The sequence below is a fragment of the Pristiophorus japonicus genome, chromosome 23 (genome assembly GCF_044704955.1).
Source record: "Pristiophorus japonicus isolate sPriJap1 chromosome 23, sPriJap1.hap1, whole genome shotgun sequence".
NCBI lineage: Eukaryota > Metazoa > Chordata > Chondrichthyes > Pristiophoridae > Pristiophorus > Pristiophorus japonicus.
In genome coordinates, this window is record NC_091999.1 from 33,979,275 (window position 1) to 34,001,788 (window position 22,514).

Below are 22,514 nucleotides of genomic sequence, written 5' to 3' on the forward strand. Positions count from 1 at the left end.
CGCTCAGAAAAACCTTGTGGAGACTTTAGAAATCAGGCGCCGGTAGCCAGAGATGGCGGGTGGGGGAGGGGTTGTGGAGGGAAGGGAAGTTCGAGGATTTTCCAAAGCATTAAATACTTCACTTTTAAAAATAAAGAACCATCATCAATAATAAATGATCAATAACTCAATCAATAAATAACATTTAAAAATAAATTAAAAATCAATCAATAAATAAAAAATTAAAAGTTGCTACCTCACCAACTGCAGCACCTATCCGTTCAGGAGCACTGCGAGCCCTCCAGCAGCACACACAGCCCTGCCTGCCTCCTTACATTTTCAAGGTTGAAGAGTTCAGGCGGGGCGTGCCACTGGGGAAGAGTTTGGGCAGGGCCCGCCGCCGGGGAAGAGTTTGGGTGGGGCCCGCCGCCTGGGAGGTGGTCGGGTGGGGCCCGTCGGAGAGATGGTCAGACGGCCCCATCACGGAGCTGGTGTTTGGGCGGGCCGACAGGGAGGCCTTGAGGTAAGAGCAGTGGCAGTGATGCGAGGCCCGAGGACAGGCAACGGCTAGGTGAGGGACGGTGAGGCAAGGCGAGGGGCGGCAAGGCGAGGCTCAGGCAGGCAGGCTACTCGGCCCGGGCTAGGGGAAGTGAACATCGCGTCGTTCCTTCGGCCAGTGATAGGATCGCCCACAGCCACGACACGCTGGGAGGGCCAGGAGCTACTGTGTACACACGCAGACCCCACTGCACACACAGGCAGCTGCCGACACTCTTTTTGGCGCATGGCTGTAGCTCCGCCCACCGCTGCTTCTCTTGTGCTCAGCCCAAAGCAGGCCAGATCACCGTGGAGAATCCCGAGGTAAGTATAAGGCTCACTTTTCCTTCAAGAAAGTCGGCGGACCTCTCGGAGGTGCACCGTTCTATGGGTCAGTCGAAACTTGGCCTCCTAGTTTCCATGGAACATTCTGTCCTCTCTTGTTCTTCCAAAGCTGTAAATCCCTGTCCCACACATTGTCTCTCCTGCTGTGCTGAAATCCAAATCAACACACAATTCTAAACTGTTTCTCCTCCACTCCCAGTTTTCACCACCAATTCTGACTGGGTTCAAAAATACACTCACTGGTACACTTCCTTCTCCTATAGGAGTGGACTCTGGCTGGGTTCACTTGTACACTCACTGGTTCCCCTCCCATGTGTGTGGTGATTCTGGTTATTCTCAGTTCTACACTCACTGGTTCCCCTCCCTCTGCTCCCCTAAAGGTACTGACTCTGGCTGGGTTCAGTTCTACACTCACTGGTTCCCCTCCCCTGAAGGTACTGACTCTGGCTGGGTTCAGTTCTACACTCACTGGTTCCCCTCCCCTGAAGGTAGTGACTCTGGCTGGGTTCAGTTCTACACTCACTGGTTCCCCTCCCCTGAAGGTGCTGACTCTGGCTGGGTTCAGTTCTACACTCACTGGTTCCCCTCCCTCTCCTCCCCTGAAGGTACTGACTCTGGCTGGGTTCAGTTCTACACTCACTGGTTCCCCTCCCCTGAAGGTACTGACTCTGGCTGGGTTCAATTCTACACTCACTGGTTCCCCTCCCTCTCCTCCCATGAAGGTGCTGACTCTGGCTGGGTTCAGTTTTACATTCACCAGTTTCTCTCCAATATATGTCCCATGTGCCCGATCTCCATGTGTGAACCTCGACAGTGAGTGTCGACAGGCTATTCCACTGTCCTCACCTGAGGCCTCACACATGCATTTCCCAGCAGGATCACTGGACCCTCCTCACAATGGCTCAGTTTCTAAACAATAAGGTGATAAGTGGTTATGGGGAGCGGACAGGGAACAGAAGAACATAAGAAATAGGAGCAGGAGTAGGCTATAGCGCCCCTCGAGCCTGCTCCGCCATTCAATAAGATCATGACTGATCTGATCATGGACTCAGCTCCACTTACCGGCCTGCTCCCCATAATCTCTTATCGTTTAAGAAACTGTCGATTTCTGTCTTAATTTTATTCAATGTCCCAGCTTCCACAGCTCTCTGAGGCCGCAAATTCCATAGATTTACAACCGTTTGATAGAAGAAATTTCTCCTCATCTCTGTTTTAAATGGGCGGCCCCATATTCGAAGATTATGCCCTCTAGTTCTAGTCTCACCTATCAGTAGAAACATCCTCTCTGCATCCACCTTGTCAAAACCCCTCATAATCTTATACATTTCCATAAGATTACCTCTCATTCTTCTGAATTCCAATGAGTAGAGGCCCAACCTACTCAACCTCATAGGTCAACCCCCTCATCCCCGGAATCAACCTAGTGAACCTTCTCTGAACTGCCTCCAAAGCAAGTATATCCTTTCGTAAATATGGAAACCAAAACTGCACGCAGTAGTCCAGCTGTGGCCTCACCAATACCTTATATAGTTGTAGCAAGACTTCCCTGCTTGTATACTCCATCCCCTTTGCAATAAAAGCCAAGATACCATTGGCGTTCCTGATCACTTGCTGTACCTGCATACTATTCTTTTGTGTTTCATGCAGAAGTACCTCCAGGTCCCGCTGTACTGCAGCACTTCGCAATCTTTCTCCATTTAAATAATAACTTGTTCTTTGATTTTTTTTTCTGCCAAAGTACATGACCTCACACTTTCCAACATTATACTCCATCTGACAAATTTTTCCCCACTCACTTAGCCTGTTTATGTCCTTTTGCAGATTTTTTGTGTGCTCACACATTGCTTTTCCTCCCATCTTTGTATCGTCAGCAAACCTGGCTACGTTACACTCAGTCCCTTCTTCCACGTCGTTAATATAGATTGTAAATAGTTGGGGTCCCAGCACTGATCCCTGCGGCACCCCACGAGTTACTAGTTGCCAACCCGAAAATGAACCATTTATCCTGACTCTCTGTTTTCTGTAAGTTAGCCAATCCTCAATCCATGCTAATATATTGCCCCCAACCTCCTCAACATTTCCTCATTAGTCCATCCCCTCATCTCCAGAATCAACCTCGTAAACCTTCTCTGAACTGCCTCCCCTCTCCACCGCTGAAGATGCTGAATCTATCTGGTTTCAGTTATGCACTCACTGGTTCCCCTGCCCTGAAGGTGCTAACTCTGGCTGGGATCCATTTTGCACTCACTGGTACCCCTCCCTCCCATCTGCCACTCCCCTTAGGGTGCTGACTCTTGCTGGGTTCAGATATAGACTCTCTGGTTCCCCTCTGATTCCCTGAAGGTGTAGAATCTGGCTGCGATCAGTTCGACAATCACTCATTTCCCTCCCACCCATCTCTCTCCTCCCCTGAAGGTACTGACTCTGGCTGGGTTCAATTCCACACTCACTGGTTCCTCTCCCCTGAAGGTACTGACTCTGGCTGGGTTCAGTTCTACACTCACTGTTTCCTCTCCCCTGAAGGTACTGACTCTGGCTGGGTTCAGTTCTACACTCACTGGTTCCCCTCCCCTGAAGGTGCTGACTCTGGCTGGGTTCAGTTCTACACTCACTGGTTCCCCTCTCCTCCCCTGAAGATGCTGACTCTGTCTGGTTTCAGTTCTGCACTCACTGGGTAACATACGATATAGGAGCAGCAGTAAGCCATGCGGCCCCTCGAACCTGCTCCGCCATTTAATACCATCATGGCTGATCCGATCATGGACTCAGGTCCCCTTCCCTGCCCACTCCCCATAACCCCTTATTGTTTAAGAAAGTGTCTATTTCTGTCTGAAATTTATACAATGTCCCAGCTTCCACACCTCTCAGAGGCAGTGAATTCCACACATCCACAACCCTCAGAAGAAATTTCTCCTCATCTCAGTTTTAAATGGAGGCCCCTTATTCTAAGATTATGCCCTCTAGTTCTAGTCTCCCCCATCAGTGAAACATCCTCTCTGCATCCACCTTGTCACGCCCCCTCATAATCTTATATATTTCGATAAGATCACTTTTCTATCTTCTGAATTCCAATGAGTGTAGGCCCAACATATTCAACATTTCCTCAGAAGTCAACCCCCTCATCTCCAGAATCAACTTTGTGAACCTTCTCTGAACTGCCTCCAAAGCAAGTATATCCTTTCGTAAATATGGAAACCAAAACTGCACGCAATATTCCAAGTGTGTCCTCACCAATGCCCTGTACAACTGTAGCAAGACTTCCCAGCTTTTATACTCCATCCCCTTTGTAATAATGGCCAAGATTCCATTGGCCTTCCTGATCACTTGCTGTACCTGCATACTGATCTTTTGTGTTTCATGCATAAGTACCCCCAGGTCCCGCTGTACAGTAGCACTTGGTAATCTTTCTCCATTTAAATAATAATTTGATATGTGATTGTTTTTTCTGCTAAGTGCATGACCTCACACTTTCCAACATTATACTCCATCTGCCAAGTTTTTGCCAACTCACTTAGCCTGTCAATGTGGTTTTGCATATTTTGTGTGTCCTCCTCACACATTGCATTTCCTCCCATCTTTGTATCATCAGCAAATGTGGCTACACTACACTTGGTCCCTTCTTCCAAGTCGTTAATATAGATTGTAAATAGTTGAGGTCCCAGCACTGATCCCTGCGGCAACCCGCTAGTTACTGATTGCCAAACTGAGAATGAACCATTTATCCCGACTCAATATTTCCTTATAAGTCAACCCTCTCATCTCCGGAATCAACCTCCTCTCAACTGCCTCTCCTTTCCTCCCCTGAAGTTGCTGAATCTATCTGGTTTCAGTTCTGCACTCACTGGTTCCCCTCCCCTGATGGTGCTGACTCTGGCTGGGTTAAGTTCTACACTCACTGGATCCCCTCCCCTGAAGGTACTGACTCTGGGTGGGTTCAGTTCCACACTCACTGGTTCCCCTCCCCTGAAGGTACTGACTCTGGCTGGGTTCAGTTCTACACTCACTGGTTCCCCTCCCCTGAAGGTGCTGATTCTGCCTGGGTCCAGTTGTATACTCACTGGTTCCCCTCCCTCCCATCTGCCCCGTCCCTGAAGGCACTAACTCCGGCTGTTTTCAATTCCACACTCACTGTTTCCCCTCCCTCCCCTCTCAGCAGGCAGAGTTTAGGGAGCTAGGAGAGAGATTAAAAAGCAGGACCTCAAAGGGTAGTAATCTCCGAATTCCTCCCGATGTCACGAGCTAGTGACTACAGAAACAGGAGGATAGAGCAGATGAATGCCTGGCTGGAGAGATAGTGCAGGCGGGAGGGCTTTACTTTCCTGAGGCACTGGGACCGCTTCTGGGGGAGGTGGGACATGGACAAACCAGATGGGTTGCACCTCAACAGAGCCGGGACCAATATCCTCACGGTGGGGTGTGCTCGTGCTTTTGGGGAGGGGTTAAACTAGCTTGGCAGGGGGATGGGAACCTGAAAATAGATTCAGTAGGGAGGGGAGTAAAGCTGGAATTAGAAAGCAAAAATAAAGAAAGTGAGTTTGAAGGAGAGAGGAAACAAGCAGGAAAAAAGTGTAAAAAAACACTTTGTCTCAATGCACATAGCATTTGAAACAAAATAGATGAGTTGACGGCACAAATAGATACAAATGGGTATGATCTGATAGCCATTACTGAGGCGTGGTTGCAAGGTGACCAGGTCTGGAAATTAAATATTTAGCGGTACTGGACAGTCCGGAAGGACAGAAAGAAAGGAAAAGGACGTGGAGTAGCTCTATTGATAAAGGATGGAATCACTGCAATAGTAAGAAACGATATTGGCTCAAATGATCAGGATGTTGAAACGGTTTGGGTGGAGATAAGGAACAATAAGTGGAAAAAGTCACTGGTGGATGTCGACTATAGGCACCGTAACAATAGCTACTCTGTTGGTCAGCGCATAAACCAGGAAATAGTGGGGGCTTGTAAAAAGGGAACAGCAATAATCATGGGTGATTTTAACCTCCATATTGAATGGACAAATCAAATTGGTCAGGGTAGCCTTGAGGAGGAGTTCATAGAGTGCATAAGGGACGGGTTCCTTCAGCAGTATGTAACGGAACCAACCAGGGGGCAGGCTATCTTAGATCTGGTCCTGTGTAATGAGACAGGATTAATAAACAATCTCCTAGTAAATGAGTGATCATAGCATGATCTGAATTTGAAATTTAGATGGTGGGTGAGAAAGTTGGATCTCTAACCAGCGTACTAATCTTAAATAAAGGAGACTATGCAGGTATGAGGGCAGAGTTGGGTAAAGTGGACTGGGAAAATAGATTTATGTGTAGGACGGTTGATGAACAGTGGTGTACATTTAAGGAGATATTGATTGCACAACTCTCAAGAAAAATATATTCCCGTGAGGAGGAAAGGGTGTAAAAGAAAAGATAGCCATCCGTGGCTAACTCAAGAAATAAAGGACGGTATCCAATTAAAAACAAGGGCATACAAAGTGGCCAAAACTCGTGGGAGGACAGAAGACTGGGAAGCTTTTAAAAGCCAGCAAAGAATGACTAAAAAAATGATTAAGAAAGGGAAGATAGACTATGAAAGTAAACTAGCACAAAATATAAAAACAGATAGCAAGAGTTTCTATAGGTATATAAAAAGGAAAAGAGTGGCTAAAGTAAATGTTGGTCCCTGAGAGGACGAGATCGGGGAATTAGTAATGGGGAACATGGAGATGGCAGAAACACTGAACAAATATATTCTATCAGTCTTTACGGCCGAGGACACTAACAATATCCCAACAGTGGACAGTCAAGGGGCTACAGGGGGGAGGAACTTAACACAATCACTAAGAAGGTGGTACTCAGTAAGATAACGGGACTAAAGGCGGATAAATCCCCTGGAGCTGATGGCTTGCATCCTAGGGTCTTAAGAGAAGTCGCAGCAGGGACAGTGGATGCAATGGTTGTAATTTACCAAAATTCCCTGGATTCTGGGGAGGTCCCAGTGATTGGAAAACTGCAAATGTAATGTCCTTATTTAAAAAAGGAGGCAGAAAAAAAGCAGGAAACTATAGACCAGTTAGCCTAACATCTGTGGTTGGGAAAATGTTGGAGTCCATCATTAAAGAAGCAGTAGCAGGATATTTGGAAAAGCAAAATTTGGTCAGGCAGAGTCAGCATGGATTTATGAAGGGGAAGGCATGTTTGACAAATTTGCTGGAATTCTTTGAGGATGTAACAAACAGGGTGGATAAAGGGGAACCAGTGAGTGTGGTGTATTTGGACTTCCAGAAGACATTTGACAAGGTGCCACGTAAAAGTTCACAGGGTTGGGGGTAATATATCAGCAAGGATAGAGGATTGGCTAACTAACAGAAAACAGAGAGTCGGATAAATGGTTCATTCTCTGGTTGGCAACCAGTAACTAGTGGGTTGCTGCAGGGATCAGTGCTGGGACCCCAACTATTTACATTCTATATTCAAGAACTTGGAAGAAGGGACTGAATGTAATGTTGCCGAGTTTGCTGACGATACAAAGGATGGGAGGAAAAGCAATATGTGAGTACACATAAAATCTGCAAAAGGACATAGACAGGCTAAGTGAATGGGAAAAAATTTGGCAGATGGAGTATAATATTAGAAAGTGTGAGGTCATGCACTTTGGCAGAAAAAAAATCAAAGAGCAAGTTATTATTTAAATGGAGAAAGATTACAAAGTGCTGCAGTACAGCGGGACCTGGAGGCACTTGTGCATGAAACACAAAAGGATAGTATGCAGGTACAGCAAGTGATCAGGAAAGCAAATAGAATCTTGGCCTTCCTGATCCATGTTTCTGAAAAGATATACTTGCTTTGGAGGCAGTTCAGAGAAGGTTTCGGGGATGAGGGGGATGACTTATGAGGAAAGGTTGAGTAGTTTGGGCCTCTACCCATTGGAATTCAGAAGAATGAGAGGTGATCTTATCGAAACGTATAAGATTATGAGGGGGGGGACAAGGTGGATGCAGAGAGAATGTTTCCACTGATGGGGGAGATTCGAACTAGAGGGCATAATCTTAGAATAATGGGCCACCCATTTAAAACTGAGATGAGGAGAAATGTCTTCTCTCAAAGGGTTGTAAATCTGTGGAATTTGCTGCCTCAGAGAGCTGTGGAAGTTGGGTCATAGAAACATAGAAAATAGTTGCAGGAGTGGGCCATTCGGTGTTTTTGTGACTGGAAGGCTGTTTCCAGTGGGGTTCTGCAGGGCTCAGTGCTGGGTCCCTTGTTTTTTCTGGTATATATCAATGACTTGGACTTCAATGTTGGGGGTATGATTAAGAAGTTTGCAGGTGAAACTAAAATAGGCTGTGTGGTTGAGAATTAAGAACAAAACTGCACACTGCAGGAAACTATAAATGTACTTTTCAGGTGGGCAGTAAAGTGGCAAATGGAATTTAATCCAGATAAGTGTGAGGTAATGCATTTGGGGAGGTCTAACAAGGCAAGGGATTACACATTAAATGCTACAACACTGAAAATTGTAGAGGAACAAAGGGACCTTGAAGTGTAGGTCCACAGATCCCTGAAAGTGGCAGGCCAGGTCGATAAGGTGGTTAAGAAGGCATATGGAATACTTGCCTTTATTAGTCGAGGCATGGAATACAAGAGCTAGGAGGTTATGCTTGAAATGGTTAGGCCGCAGTTGGAATACTGTGTGCAGTTCTGGTCATCACATTACAGGAAAGATGTGATTGTACTGGAAAGGGTACAGAGGAGATTTACAAGAATGTTGCCTGGACTGGAGAATTTTGGCGATGAGGAAAGATTGGAGATGCAGAGTCCATTTTCTTTGGATCAGAGGACACTGAGGGGAGACCTGATGAAAGTATTAAATTATAAGGGGCTTGGATAGAGTGGATAGGAAGGACCTGTTTCCTGTGGCAGAGTGGTCAATAACAAGGAGGCACAGATTTAAAGTAATTGGTTCAGAGGAGATACGAAGGGAAATTTCTTCACCCAGAGGTTTGTGGGGGTCTGGAACTCAATGCCTGAAAGGGTGGTAGAGGCAGAAACACTCAGCACATTTGAAAAATACTTGGATGTGCACTTCAACTGTCATCACCGACAGGGCTACGGACCGAGAGCTGGAGAGTGGGATTAGGCTGGATAGCTGTTTGTTGGCCGGCACGGACACAGTGGGCTGAAATGGTCTCCTGCCATGCTGTAAATTTCGATAATTTTATGATTTATGACCTAGATGAAGGGACCGAGTGTAATGTATCCAAATTTGCTGATGATACAAAACTAGGTGGGACAGTAAGCTGTGAGAACACAAGAGTCTGCAAGATATACATAGATAGATTATGTGAGTGGGCAGTAAGGTGGCAGATGGAGTATAATGTAGGGAAATGTGAGGTTATTCACTTTGGTAGGAAAAACAGAAGAACAGAATATCTTTTAAATTATGAGAAACTTTTAAACTTTGGTGTTTAGAGAGATTTGGGGTGCCCTTGTGCAAGACACACAGAAAGTGAGCATGCAGGTATGCAAGCAATAAGGAAGGCAAATGGTTTGTCCTTTATTGCAAGGGGTTAGAATATAAGAGTAAGGAGGTCTTGCTACAATTGTACAGGGTCTTGGTGAGACCACACCTGGAGTACTGGGCACAGTTTTGGTCTCCGTATCGAAGGACAGAACCACTTGCCTTGGACACTGTGCAACAAAGGTTCACAAGATTGATTCCTGGGCTGTCTTATGATGAGATAGTGTGTAGAATGGGCCTATACACTCTCAAGTTTAGAATAATGAGAGGTGATCTCATTGAAACATACAAGGTTCTGAAGGGGACTGACAGGTTAGATGCTGAGTGGTTGATTCCCCTGGCTGGACTGTCTCGAACTAGGGGGCACAGTCTCAGGATAAGTGGTAGGCCATTTAAGACAGAATTGAGGAGGATTTTCTTCATTCAGAGGGTTGTGAATCTTTGGCATTCTCTCCCCCAGAGGGCTGTGGATGCTCAGTCTATTCAAGGTTGAGATTGATAGATTTTTGTATATTAAGCGAATCAAGGGATATGGAGATCAGGCGGGAAAGTGGAGTTGAGGGCGATGATCAGCCATGATCTCATTGAATTGCGGTGCAGGCTCGAGGGACCTTATGGCCTACTCCTGCTCCTATTTCTTATGTTGATATCCAGGGGGCTCTAGATTTATTAGTCCCACCCTTTTTCTTGAAGGTAACATACTTCCTCTGAACCCTCATTATCTCCTCTTTGAATGCCTCCCACTGCTCTGAGACTGATTTAACTTCAACATAAGAACATAAGATTTCAGAGCAGGAGTATGCCATTCGGCCCCTCGAGCCTGCTCTGCCATTCAATGAGATCATGGCTGATCTTCTACCTTAACTCCACTTTCCTGCACTATTCCATATCCCTTGATTCCCTAAATTTACAAAAATCTATCGATCTCTGTCTTAAATATGCTCAAAGGCAGAGCCTCCACAGCCCTCTGGGGTAGAGAATTGCAAAGATTAATGAGTAAATAAGTTTCTGCTCTTCTCAGTCCTAAATGGCCAACCCCTTATTTTGAGACTGTGACCCCTGGTTCTAGACTCCTCAGCCAGAAACATCCTCCCTGCATCTATCCTGTCACGCCTTGTAAGAATTTTGTATGTTTCAATGAGATCATCTCTCATTCTTCTAAACTCTAGAGAATATGTGCCTAGGTCTACGCAATCTCTCCTCATAGGACAATACTCCCACTGCAGGAATTCAGTTTGGTGAACCTTCGTTGCCATCCTCAATGGCAAGTACATCCTTCCTTTGGTAAGCAGCCAAAACTGTACACAATACTCCAGCTGCAGTCTCACCAGGGCCCTATATAATTGCAGTAAGACATCTTTACTCCTGCACTCAAATCCTCTTGTAATAAAGGCCAACATACCATTTGCTTTCTTCGTTGCTTGCTGTACCTCCATATTAACTTTCAGTGATTCGTGTACAAGGACACACAAGGTCCCTCTGAACACCAAAGTTTCCCAATCTCTCACCATTTCAAATAGCTGTTTCCAGTCCACTTTGGCTAAATCACATCTCAGCTTCGTAAAATTGGCTTTTCCCCAATTGAGAACTTTTATTCCTGGTCTATCTTTGTCCTTTTCCATAACTACCCTAAATCTAACTGAATTACGATCACAAGCACCAATGCTCTCCCACTGATACCCCTTCCACCTGCCCAGCTTCAGTCCCTAATACTAAGTCCAGAACTTCCCCCTCTCTTGTTGGGCTTGCTACGTACTGCCTAAAAAGTTCTGCTGGTTGCTGACCCCTCTGTGAAGGGAAATAGGACCTTCCTCTCCACTATATCTGGGCCCCTCATAATTTTATACACCTCATTAAAGTCTCCCCTCAGCCTCCTTTGTTCCAAAGAAAACAAACTATTAAGAGGGTTGGTGGGCTGGACGAGGTTACAGAGATAGCGAAGGGTGAGACCCTGGAGAGAGTTGAACAAGAGAATGTGTATTTTAAAGGCTGATGCCACCAGCCATCTCGCCCAGCACAGAATGTAACAGGAAGGATGTTACTTTAACTACTAAGAATGCATAATGCGGGAAAATCAATCTCTGTCCCTTTAACTAACAGTGTCATGGAAAGAGGAAAATGAATGACCTTTAAACACCTGATTATCTTGGCACTGAAGTGTCAGAAACTCATAATAGGAACTCCAGTAAAACAAAGTACTGAGCAATGTTACATTGTTTTGATAACAAAAGAAATCTCGATTTAATTTTTAAAAGATAAATTGTTTAACAGGGGTTCACACAGACTCACCTGACAGGCCAACTCAGGATCCACCCCTCAAGCACCACGATTGGTTGCAGAAAACGCTGCTCCCTGGTCCCAACGGCCCCTGACCTCTCTTCCTGTTGGTTCCCAGGGCAATCAATCACCACTCGCCAACATTACACTGCAAGATCAAGTTGAGGGGCTTGGAGGAAGAAATAAAACAAGACCGTGAACCTGAGTGAAGAAATAAAATTGGAGAAGCATGATGAAATAAACAAGGATAGACAATATAAACTGAAGGGTACAATCCGAAAGGGGGTGCATGAACAGTGAGACCTGCTGGTACATGTTCACAAATTACTGAAGGTGGCAGGACAGGTTGAGAAAACAGTTAAAAAAGCTTACAGGTTGCTGGGCAAGAAAGTTATGATGAACCTTTGTAAAACACTGGTTCGGTCTCAACTGGAGCATTGTGTCCAATTCTGGGCACCGCACATTAGGATGTGAAGGCCTCAGAGAGGGTGCAGAAAAGATTGACAAGAATGATTCATGAGATGAGGGACTTCGGTTACGTGGATTGACTGGAGACGCTGGGTTTGTTCTACTTGGAGCAGAGAAGGTTGAGAGGAGAATTGATAGAAGTGTTCAAAATCATTAGGGGTCCGGACAGAGTAGATAGAGAGCTACTGTTCCCACTGGCAGAAAGGTGGAGAATCAGAGGAGATGGATTTGAGGTGAATGGCAAAAGAACCAAAGGTGACATCAGAAAATCTATTTTATGCAGCGAGCGGTTAGAATCCGGAAAGCACGGCCTGAAAGGGTGGTGGAGGAAGACTCAATCACAGCTTTCAAAAAAAAAAGTTGGATAAGTATCTGAAAGAAAACATTTGCAGGACTGGGGAAAGGGCGGGTCAGTGGGACTAGCTGGGAGCAGGCAAGGGCTCGACGGGCCGAATGGCCTTCCGTGCTGTAACCATTCTCTGATTGTGTGAGCAGAACCACTCTGTTCCCTGACTCAATCTAAAGCCTTCCTGATTGTGAGCGCCTCTGTTAAACCTGCCCTGCACCTTCACTGCTCCAAGGAGAACCACCCCAGATGCTGCAGCCATCATCTTATTGAATGGCAGCAGGCTCGAGGGGCCAAAGGGCCGACTCATCTCCTATTTCTGATATTCTCATGTGTTCATGTCACTGGTCCCCATCCTGCACCTGCTCCCTGCAGTAAGATGGCCGGCGCGCATGCTCCCTGCCCTGCAGCGGGACAATGGAAAGTATTGTGACGTCGAGGAAGCCCCGCCCCCCGTGGTGGGCGGCCCCGTGCTGCCCAAAGATGGCGGCCGAACTCCCGGCAAACCCCGACAGTAACCAAGGCCCGTCCCCGCCCGAAGGTGCCCCACCCGCCGACTCGGCGGCAAATCTCACCGCCCGCGCGTGTCCGTGAGTCTGTGAGTCCTCAGGGAGGCTGAGCGCGCTGCCCGGGCTGCTCATCCATCCTCCACGGGGGTGCAAAACGTTGTCCGTCCGCAGCTAATCTCCCACAATAGGCTGGCCCCGCGCCTGCGCACAACTCCGCCTCGCCTCACCTGGGCCCCGAGCTCAAAGGCTGCGAGCGGAGCCCACCAACAAACCCCCCAACCGTCTGCCCGCAATCAGTGGCGGGGGGCGGGGCCGCGGCACCAATCAATCACTGGTCGCTGAAGGTACTGACTCTGGCTGGGTTCAGTTCTACACTCACGGGTTCCCCTCCCCGGAAGGTACTGACTCTGGCTAGGTTCAGTTCTACACTCACTGGTTCCCCTCCCCTGAAGGTACTGACTCTGGCTGGGTTCAGTTCTACACTCACGGGTTCCCCTCCCCTGAAGGTACTGACTCTGGCTGGGTTCAGTTCTACACTCACTGGTTCCCCTCCCCTGAAGGTACTGACTCTGGCTGGGTTCAGTTCTACACTCACTGGTTCCCCTCCCCTGAAGGTACTGACTCTGGCTGGGTTCAGTTCTACACTCACGGGTTCCCCTCCCCTGAAAGTACTGACTCTGGCTGGGTTCAGTTCTACACTCACGGGTTCCCCTCCCCTGAAGGTACTGACTCTGGCTGGGTTCAGTTCTACACTCACTGGTTCCCCTCCCCTGAAGGTACTGACTCTGGCTGGGTTCAGTTCTACACTCACTGGTTCCCCTCCCCTGAAGGTACTGACTCTGGCTGGGTTCAGTTCTACACTCACGGGTTCCCCTCCCCTGAAGGTACTGACTCTGGCTGGGTTCAGTTCTACACTCACTGGTTCCCCTCCCCTGAAGGTACTGACTCTGGCTGTGTTCAGTTCTGCATTCACTGGTTCCCCTCCCCTGAAGGTACTGACTCTGGCTGTGTTCAGTTCGACACTCACTGGTTCCCCTCCCCTGAAGGTACTGACTCTGGCTGGGTTCAGTTCGACACTCACGGGTTCCCCTCCCCTGAAGGTACTGACTCTGGCTGGGTTCAGTTCTACACTCACTGGTTCCCCTCCCCTGAAGGTGCTGACTCTGGCTGGGTTCAGTTCTACACTCACTGGTTCCCCTCCCCTGAAGGTGCTGACTCTGGCTGGGTTCAGTTCTACACTCACTGGTTCCCCTCCCCTGAAGGTGCTGACTCTGGCTGGGTTCAGTTCTACACTCACTGGTTCCCCTCCCCTGAAGATACTGACTCTGGCTGGGTTCACTTCCTGACATGGCATCATTCACTTTGTTCCTGCACCAAGATGGCTGCGCATGCGCTCTGTTACTCACTGAATCAAGATGGCGGAGCGCTGAACCTGCCTTCCTGCACGAAGATGGCCGCCGTTAGCCTGGGCCTGTGACAGGGCGAAAGCCCCGAAGCTGCAACCGCCGATATTCCGGTTATTATTCCGGGCATGCGGCGGGCGCCGGTTCTTTATGAAGCCTCCACGACTCCCTGCTGGTCGATTATTCCCCTCCGCCCCGCCGAAATGAACAGCTCTCAGGAACCTCTGAAAAAGATGTCTCCTCCGCCATTACACGCACTGCGCACGCTCTCAGCACAGCCTGGGCCCGCGCCTGCGCACTGAGCTCCTGTAGTCTGGGTGCGTCACATTCTCCCCCGCGGGGCATGCTGGGTACATAGGGCCATGAGAAAGAGGAGCAGGAGTGGGCTAGTTACGACACGGTTATATACAGAGTAAAGCTGCCTCTGTGCTGTCCTAAAGAATCCCAGGGCAGGGACAGCACGGGTTAGTTACAATTTAAAGTTTGCTGTACGCTGACTCATCAAACACTCCCAGGGCAGGTACAGCACATGTTAAATACATAGCAAGGATCCATCTGCACTGTCCCACCAGGTATTCCCAGGCTATGCACAGCACAGGTTACTTACAGAATAAAGCTCCCTCTGCACTGTCCCAAGGAACAATCCCAGGGCAGGTACAGCACAACTATTTTATCGTTGACCTGTAAATCAAATGCATCCTGATTAAAGGAGGGAGGGGAACTATAACCGACAAAATAAACCAATTAAACTTTGGACGGTAAACTTAAATCAAATTAAAATTTGGTTGCTGGAGCTGATGATGCACTCCAGTCCCTCCGGTGCCGACCTCTTACAGAAGGCTGCAAGCGCACTGGTGGCAGGTACAGCACGGGTTAGATACAGAGTAAAGCTCCCTCTACACTGTCCCATCAAACACTGCCAGGATATGTACAGCACATGTTAGATACAGAGTAAAGCTCCATCAACAGTGACGCATCAAACACTCCCAGGTCAGGTACAGCACCAGTTAGATACGGAGTAAATCTCCCTCTACACTGTCCCATTAAACACTCCCAGTGCAGGTACAGCATGGGTTAGATACAGAGTGAAGCTCCGTCTACACTGTCCGATCAAACACTCCCAGGGCAAGTACAGCATAATTTAGATGCAGGGTAAACGTCTCTCTAAACAGCCAATCCAAAAATGCACAGGACAGGCACAACACAGGTTAGGTACACATCATCATCATCACAGGCAGTCCGTCAAAATCGAGGAAGACTTGCTTATATTCTAAAGGTGAGTTCTTACGTGACTAAACAATCCAGTACGGGAATTACATTCTCTGTCACAGGTGGGACAGCCAGTCGTTGAATGACAGGGTGGGTGAGACTGGTTTGCCGCATGCTCCTACGCTTGGTTTCTGCATGCTCTCAGTGATGAGACACGAGCTGCTCAGAGCCCTCCCGGATTCACTTCCTCAACTTAGGGCGGACGTTTGTCAGGGACTCCCATGTATCAGGGGGTTGTTGAATTTTATCAAGGAGTCTTTGATGGTGTCGTTGAAAGGTTTCCTCTGCCTACTGTAGGCTCGCTTGCCATGTAGGAGTTCCGAGTAGAGCCTTGCTTTGGGAATCTTGTGTCAGGCATGTGAACAATGTGTCGAGCCAGGGTATCCCTGGAGATTGAGCATGCAGTGTCCACCGGTAGACTCGTGGCCTTCCATGAGAGGTGAGCACCAGAGAGACTGGAGTGCATCATTCCAGAGGGAACAGAATTTTAATTTTAATTCATTTGATTTGATTTGACAAAAGTTACCTTTATGTTGAATTGTTAATTTGTGTTTTTGGTTCCCCCCAAAAAAACAAGGGGGCACTTTAATGAAAGTTTCTGGAGTGTGACCCCCTCCACCTTTTAATCAGGGGGAACCTGATTATTGTTCTACTTAAAATAGTTGTGAACAATGTGGCCCACCCAATGCAGCTGGTCGAGTGTGGTCAGTGCTTCGATGATGGGGATGTTAGCCTGATCGAGGAAACACCAGGACTGGTTTGATGAGAATGACCAGGAGATGCAAGAGCTAATTAATCACAAGCACAGGGTATTTCTGAACCTAAAACAACAACCCAACTCGGGAGCAGCAAATCAGCATTACAGACGGCTTAAGGCCGAGGTCCAAGAAAAAAACCTGTGACCTAAAGCATAGATGGTGGGTGGAGAAATTAAAGGAGGCTCAGCAGCTGGCCGACAGCCATGATGTGCGAGGATTCTTCATCGCAGTCAAGGCCACCTATGGCTCAAGCACCCAAGGCACCACTCCACTGCTGGCCAAGAATGAGGAAACACTCATCAAGGACACTGAGGCCGTCAGGACTCGCTGGAAGGAGCACTTCGAAGATGTCCTGAACCAAGACTCTGCCTCTGATTCGAGTGTCCTCGACTCCATCCAGCAGCATGATACCCGCCAACATCTCAGCAAAACCTCAGCCCTGCATGAGATAGAAAAGGCCATCCGCCAGCTCAAGAACAACAAGGCAATGGGAGCAGATGGAATCCCCACTGAGGCACTAAAGTATGGTGGAGAGGCAATATTGGCATGAATGCGTGACCTCATCTCTCTCATCTAGAAGGAGGAGAGCAGGCCTGGAGATCTCAGAGATGCAGTAATCGTGACCATCTTTAACAAAGGAGACAAGTCCAACTGTGGCAATTACAGATAAGTCTCCCTGTTACCAGCCACTGGGAAAGTCATCGCTAGAATCCTCCTCAACCGTCTTCCCCTGTGGCTGAGGAGCTCCTCCTGGAGTCACAATGTGGATTTCGTCCTCTACGGAGTACAACGGACATGGAGTAGATACAGATTAAAACTCCCTCTACACTGACCCATCAGACATTCCCAGGGCAAGTACAACATGGGTTATGTTATGTATGCAACCTGATGAAACCAACAATCTACCGCCATCAGAGGGCATATCTGTTGGAGTCCCAAGGGATCCCAGCATCGCTTGGGAGCATTGTATATAAGCAGGCCCCCCATGCTGTACGTGCACTCTGGAGTTAGAAAAAAAGAGACCAAGATCACACATCCTCATGTCTACAGTACTCAATCACATTACTTTATTCTGGACATAACAATTGGCGACGAGATAATGAAACATCATGCAAAAATGCAGAGAACTGTTGGTATCCTGGAGAAATTCTCAGAAGGGGACGATTGGGATGTCTTCATGCAGCGACTCGACTAATACTTCATGACCAACTGGCAGGGAATGTGAATGCTGCCAAACAAAGGGTGATCCTCCTCACTCTCTGCGGGGCAACAACCTATGGCCTCATGAAGAATTTTCTTGCTCCAGTGAAACCAACAACCAAATCGCATGAAGAACTGTGTACGCTGGTCCAGGAGCACCTAAATCCGAAGGAGAGCATTCTGATGGCAAGGTATCGATTTTGCACATGTCAACGGTCTGAAGGCCAGGAAGTGGCGAGCTACGTCGGCGAAATAAGGCATCTTGCAGGACATTGCGAATTTGATGGATGCCTGGAGTAAATGCTAAGAGATTTTTTTGTGTTTGGCATTGGCCATGAGGATATCCTTCGCAATCTATTGACTGTTGAAACACTGCACCTAAGCAAAGCCATAATGATAGCCGAGGCATTTATGTCCACCAGCGATAACACCAAACAAATTTCGCAGCAATCAGATGTTTCGGCAAGTACTGTACACAAAGTAACATCGTTTTCAGGCAGGAATGCATATGGCAGAATGTACACGCCTGCAGCTGCATGATCTCAGATGACTCAGAGTCTGCCATCAAGCATTAATGCGAGGCAGTTAACAGCTTGTTGGCACTGCGGAGTTGATCATCGAGCCCATCAATGCAGCTTCAAACACTATGCGTGCAAAGGCTGTGGAACAATGGGACACCTCCAGCGAATGTGCAGATGAGCTGCAAACACTGCAAAGCACCACATTGCAGTGGAAGACCGATCCATGGTGGATCATACTGAACCAGAGACTCAACCCGAGGAGGCAGATGTGTATGGGGTACACACCTTCACCACGAAATGTCCACCGATCATGTTAAATGTTGAACTGAACGGAATTCTGTATCCATAGAATTGGACATGGGTGCGAGTCAGTCCATCATGAGAAAACGGCCTTCGACAGGCCCAAGCTGAGCCCCATTCACACCAAGCTGAAAACGTGCACGAAAGAGCTGATCCCTGTAATTGACAGCACAGCATATTAAAAGTCTCTTATGATGGAACAGTACACGAACTACCACCAAGGATCGTGTCAGGAGATGGTCCCACACTGTTCGGCAGAAGCTGGCTGAGAAAATTACGCTGGAACTGGGATGACATCCGAGCGCTTTCATCCATCGATGACGCCTCATGTGCCCAGGTTCTGAGCAAGTTTCCATCATTGTTTGAGCCAGGGATCGGAAGTTTCTTGAGGGCGAAGGTGCAGATCCATTTGATTCCCGGTACATGACCCATCCATCACAAGGCACGGGCAGTGACATATATGATGCGAGAGAAAGTGGAGATCGAGTTAGACAGGCTGCAATGAGAGGACATCATCGCACTGGTGGAGTTCAACGAGTGGGATAGTCAGATTGTTCTGGTTTTCAAGGGTGATGTCACGGTCAGCATATGCCGGACTATAAATTAACGATTAAGCATTTTTCGCTGCAGGACCAGTACCAGCAACCCAAGGCAGACAATCTATTTGCGACACTGGCAGGAGGAAAGATATTTACCAAGTTTGACCTGACCTCGGCCTACATGACGCAGGAGCTGGCGGAATCTTAAAAAGGCCTCACCTGCATCAACACGCACAAAGGTCTGTTCATCGACATTAGATGCCCGTTTGGAATTCGATCGATCGCGGCTATTTTTCAAAGGGACATGGAGAGTCTGCTAAAGTCGGTGCTGCACATCGTGGTTTTCCAGGATGATATACTGGTCACAGGTCGGGACACCATCGAGCACATGCAGAACGTGGAAGAGGTTCCAAATCGGCTAGATCATGTGGGACTCAGGTTGACACGCTCGAAGTGTGCTTTCCGGGCGCCAAAGGTCGAGTTCTTAGGCAGAAGAATCGTGGCAGATGGCACCAGGCGCACTGACGCCAAGACAGAGGCCATCAAGAACGCACCGAGACCACAGAACGTGACGGAGCTGCGGTCGTTCCTGGGCTCCTCAATTATTTTGGTAATTTCCTACCCGGGTTGAGCACGTTGCTAGAACCTCTACACATGTGGCTGCACAAGGGAGATTATTAGGCATGGGGGAGATCAAAAGAGACTGCTTTTGAGAAAGCCCGAAATCTGTTATGTTCCAACAAACTGCTTGTCCTGTATGATCCATGTAAACGTTTAGTGCTAGCTTGCGATGCATCTTTGTACGGGGTCGGGCGTATGTTACAATAAGCAAACGAATTGAGAACATTGCAACCGGTCGCCTATGCGTCCAGGTGTTTGTCCAAGGCCGAAAGAACCGACAGCATGATTGAAAAAGAAGCTCTGGCATACGTTTACGGGATGAAAAAATACACCAGTATCTGTTTGGGCTTTAGTTCGATTTAGAAACTCACCATAAGCCGCTCATATCGCTATTCACAGAGAGCAAAGGTATTAAAACCAATGCTTCTGCTCGCATCGAAAGATGGGTGCTCACGCTGTATGCATATAAGTATGTAATTCATCACTGGCCAGGCACAGAGAATTGCACTGATGCCTTCAGTCGCCTACTTTTCCCACCACCGGGGTGGAAATGGCACAGCCTGCAGACTTGCTCTTGGTGAAGGATGCATTTGAAAATGAAAAGTCACCCGTTACGGCCGCCAGATGAGGACCTGGACCAGCCAGGGTCCATTACTGTCCCTTGTAAAAACTGTATCCTCCACGGGAGCTGGTCCAGCATCCCAGCGGAGATGCATGAAGAGATCAAGCTGTTCCAGCAGTGTAAAGACGAAATGTCCATACAGGTGGCCCGATATCGACTCAGATTTGGAGTCTTGCGTGTGCCAATGCACCACTTGCTCGTAACTGAGCAATGCACCCAGGGCACCCAAGTTTGTGGTCATGGCCCTCCAAACCGTGGTCTAGGATCCACGCTGACTTTGCTGGCCCATTTCTAGGCAAAATGTTCTTCGTTCTTGTGGATTTTTATTCCAACTGGATTGAGTGTGTAATAATGTCTGTAAGCACGTCCACTGCCACCCTCGAAAACCTACGAGCCACGCACGGCCAGCCTGATGTCCTTGTCAGCGACAACGGGCCGTGCTTCACCAGCGCTGAATCCAAGGAATTCATGACACACAATGGGATCAAGCACATCACAACTGCCCCGTTCAAGCCCGCATCCAATGACCAGACAGAACGTGCAGTCCAAACCATCAAACAAAGCTTGAAACACCTGTCAAAAGAATCCCTGCAGACCCACCTGTCCCGAATCCTGCTCAGCCACTGCACCAGACACCATTCTTTCACCGGGGTTCCCCAGCTGAGCTGCTCCTGAAAAGGGTGCTCAAAACAAGGCTTTCTCTCGTTCACCCTGATCTCCACGATCAAGTCGAGGGCAGGCGGCATCAATAAAGCATGTACCGTGATCGCACAAATTTGTAACGCAATATTGAAGTCAATGACCCTGTATTTGTACTCAACTATGGACATGGTCCCAAATAGCTTGCTGGCACTGCCATAGCCAAAGAAGGGAGGAGGGTGTTTCAGGTCAAACTCGCAAATGGAATAACTTGCAGAAAGCATTTGGACCAAACCAAGCTGCGATTCACAGACAGCCACAAGCAACCAACTTCGACCCTCCGACGCACACATAAGTGGCAGCCAACATCATGGTAGACCACGAAGCTGAACTCATCATCCCCAGCAGCCCAGCAAGGTCATCTGCGCAGCAGTCCAGCGAAGAACCAACCAACTCACCTGCACCTGTATTTGTACCGAGACGATCGACTCAGGAGCGAAAAGCCCCAGATCATCTCAGCTTGCAAATAAGTATACGATTGACTTTGGGAGGGAGTGATGTTATGTGTGCAACCCTATGTAACCAGAATTCTACCACCACAATAGGCCGTATCTGTTGGAGTCCCAAGGGATCCCAGCGTCCCTTGGGAGCACTGTATATAAGCAGACCATCCATGTTGTACGTGCACTCTGAAGTTAGAATAAAGAGACAGGTCACAATTACTCACGTCTACAGTACTCAATCACATTACTTTTTCTGAACTGAACAGGTTAAGTATAGAATAAAACTCACTCTATACTGTTACACCAAACGTTTCCAGTGCAAGTATAGCACAGGTTAGACACAGACTACATCGCCCTCTAACTTGTCTCAGCCATTCCAGAGCCGATACAGATCTGTTAGATCTAGAGAAAATATCCCTCTATTCTGTTCCAGCGGATATTCGCGGTACAGGTGCAGCACGGGTGAGATACAGAGTAAAGCTCCCTCTACACTGTCCCACTGTAATAAAAAGGCAAGCCTGAAAGCTCGGTGCCTCAATGCGAGGAGTATTCGGAACCAAGAGAGGGCTCTGAGCTAGTTAGAGTGGGGAAGAGCTCAGATGAACAAGACCCCAGGAAAGAATGCAAAAGGCAGGAGGCAACAGAGCAGAGCAGCACTGGGGTAAGAGTAAACCACAAGGTGATAGGAAGGGACAATATTTATAAATATAAAGGGGCTGCAGGAGGGGTCAAAACTAAAAATTATGGTTCACAAACTAGTATTAAAACACTCTACCTAAACGCATACAGCATTCGAAATAAAATAAATGAGTTGACGGCACAAATCATTACAAATGGGGATGATTTGGTGGCCATTACAGAAACGTGGTTGCAGGGGGGCCAAGACTGGGAATTAAACATACAGGGGTATCTGACAATTCGGAAAGATAGACAAGAAGTGAAAGGAGCTGGGGTAGCTCTGTTAATAAAGGATGATATCAGGCCAGTTGTGAGAGACGATATTGGCTCTCATGAACAAAATGTTGAATCATTGTGGGTGGAGATTAGAGATAGTAAGGGGAAAAAAGTCACTGGTGTGCGTAGTTTATAGGCCCGCAAATAATAACTTCATGGTGGGGCGGACAATAAACAAGGGAATAATGGAGGCATGTGAAAAAGGAACGGCAGTAA

General features: G+C 47.8%; 1 pseudogene; it reads left to right on the top strand.

The window, feature by feature from the left end:
- The first annotated feature begins 763 nt into the window (after positions 1-763).
- The window catches only part of LOC139235475 (probable G-protein coupled receptor 139), a 71,525-nt pseudogene continuing 49,774 nt past the window's right edge, over positions 764-22,514 (top strand).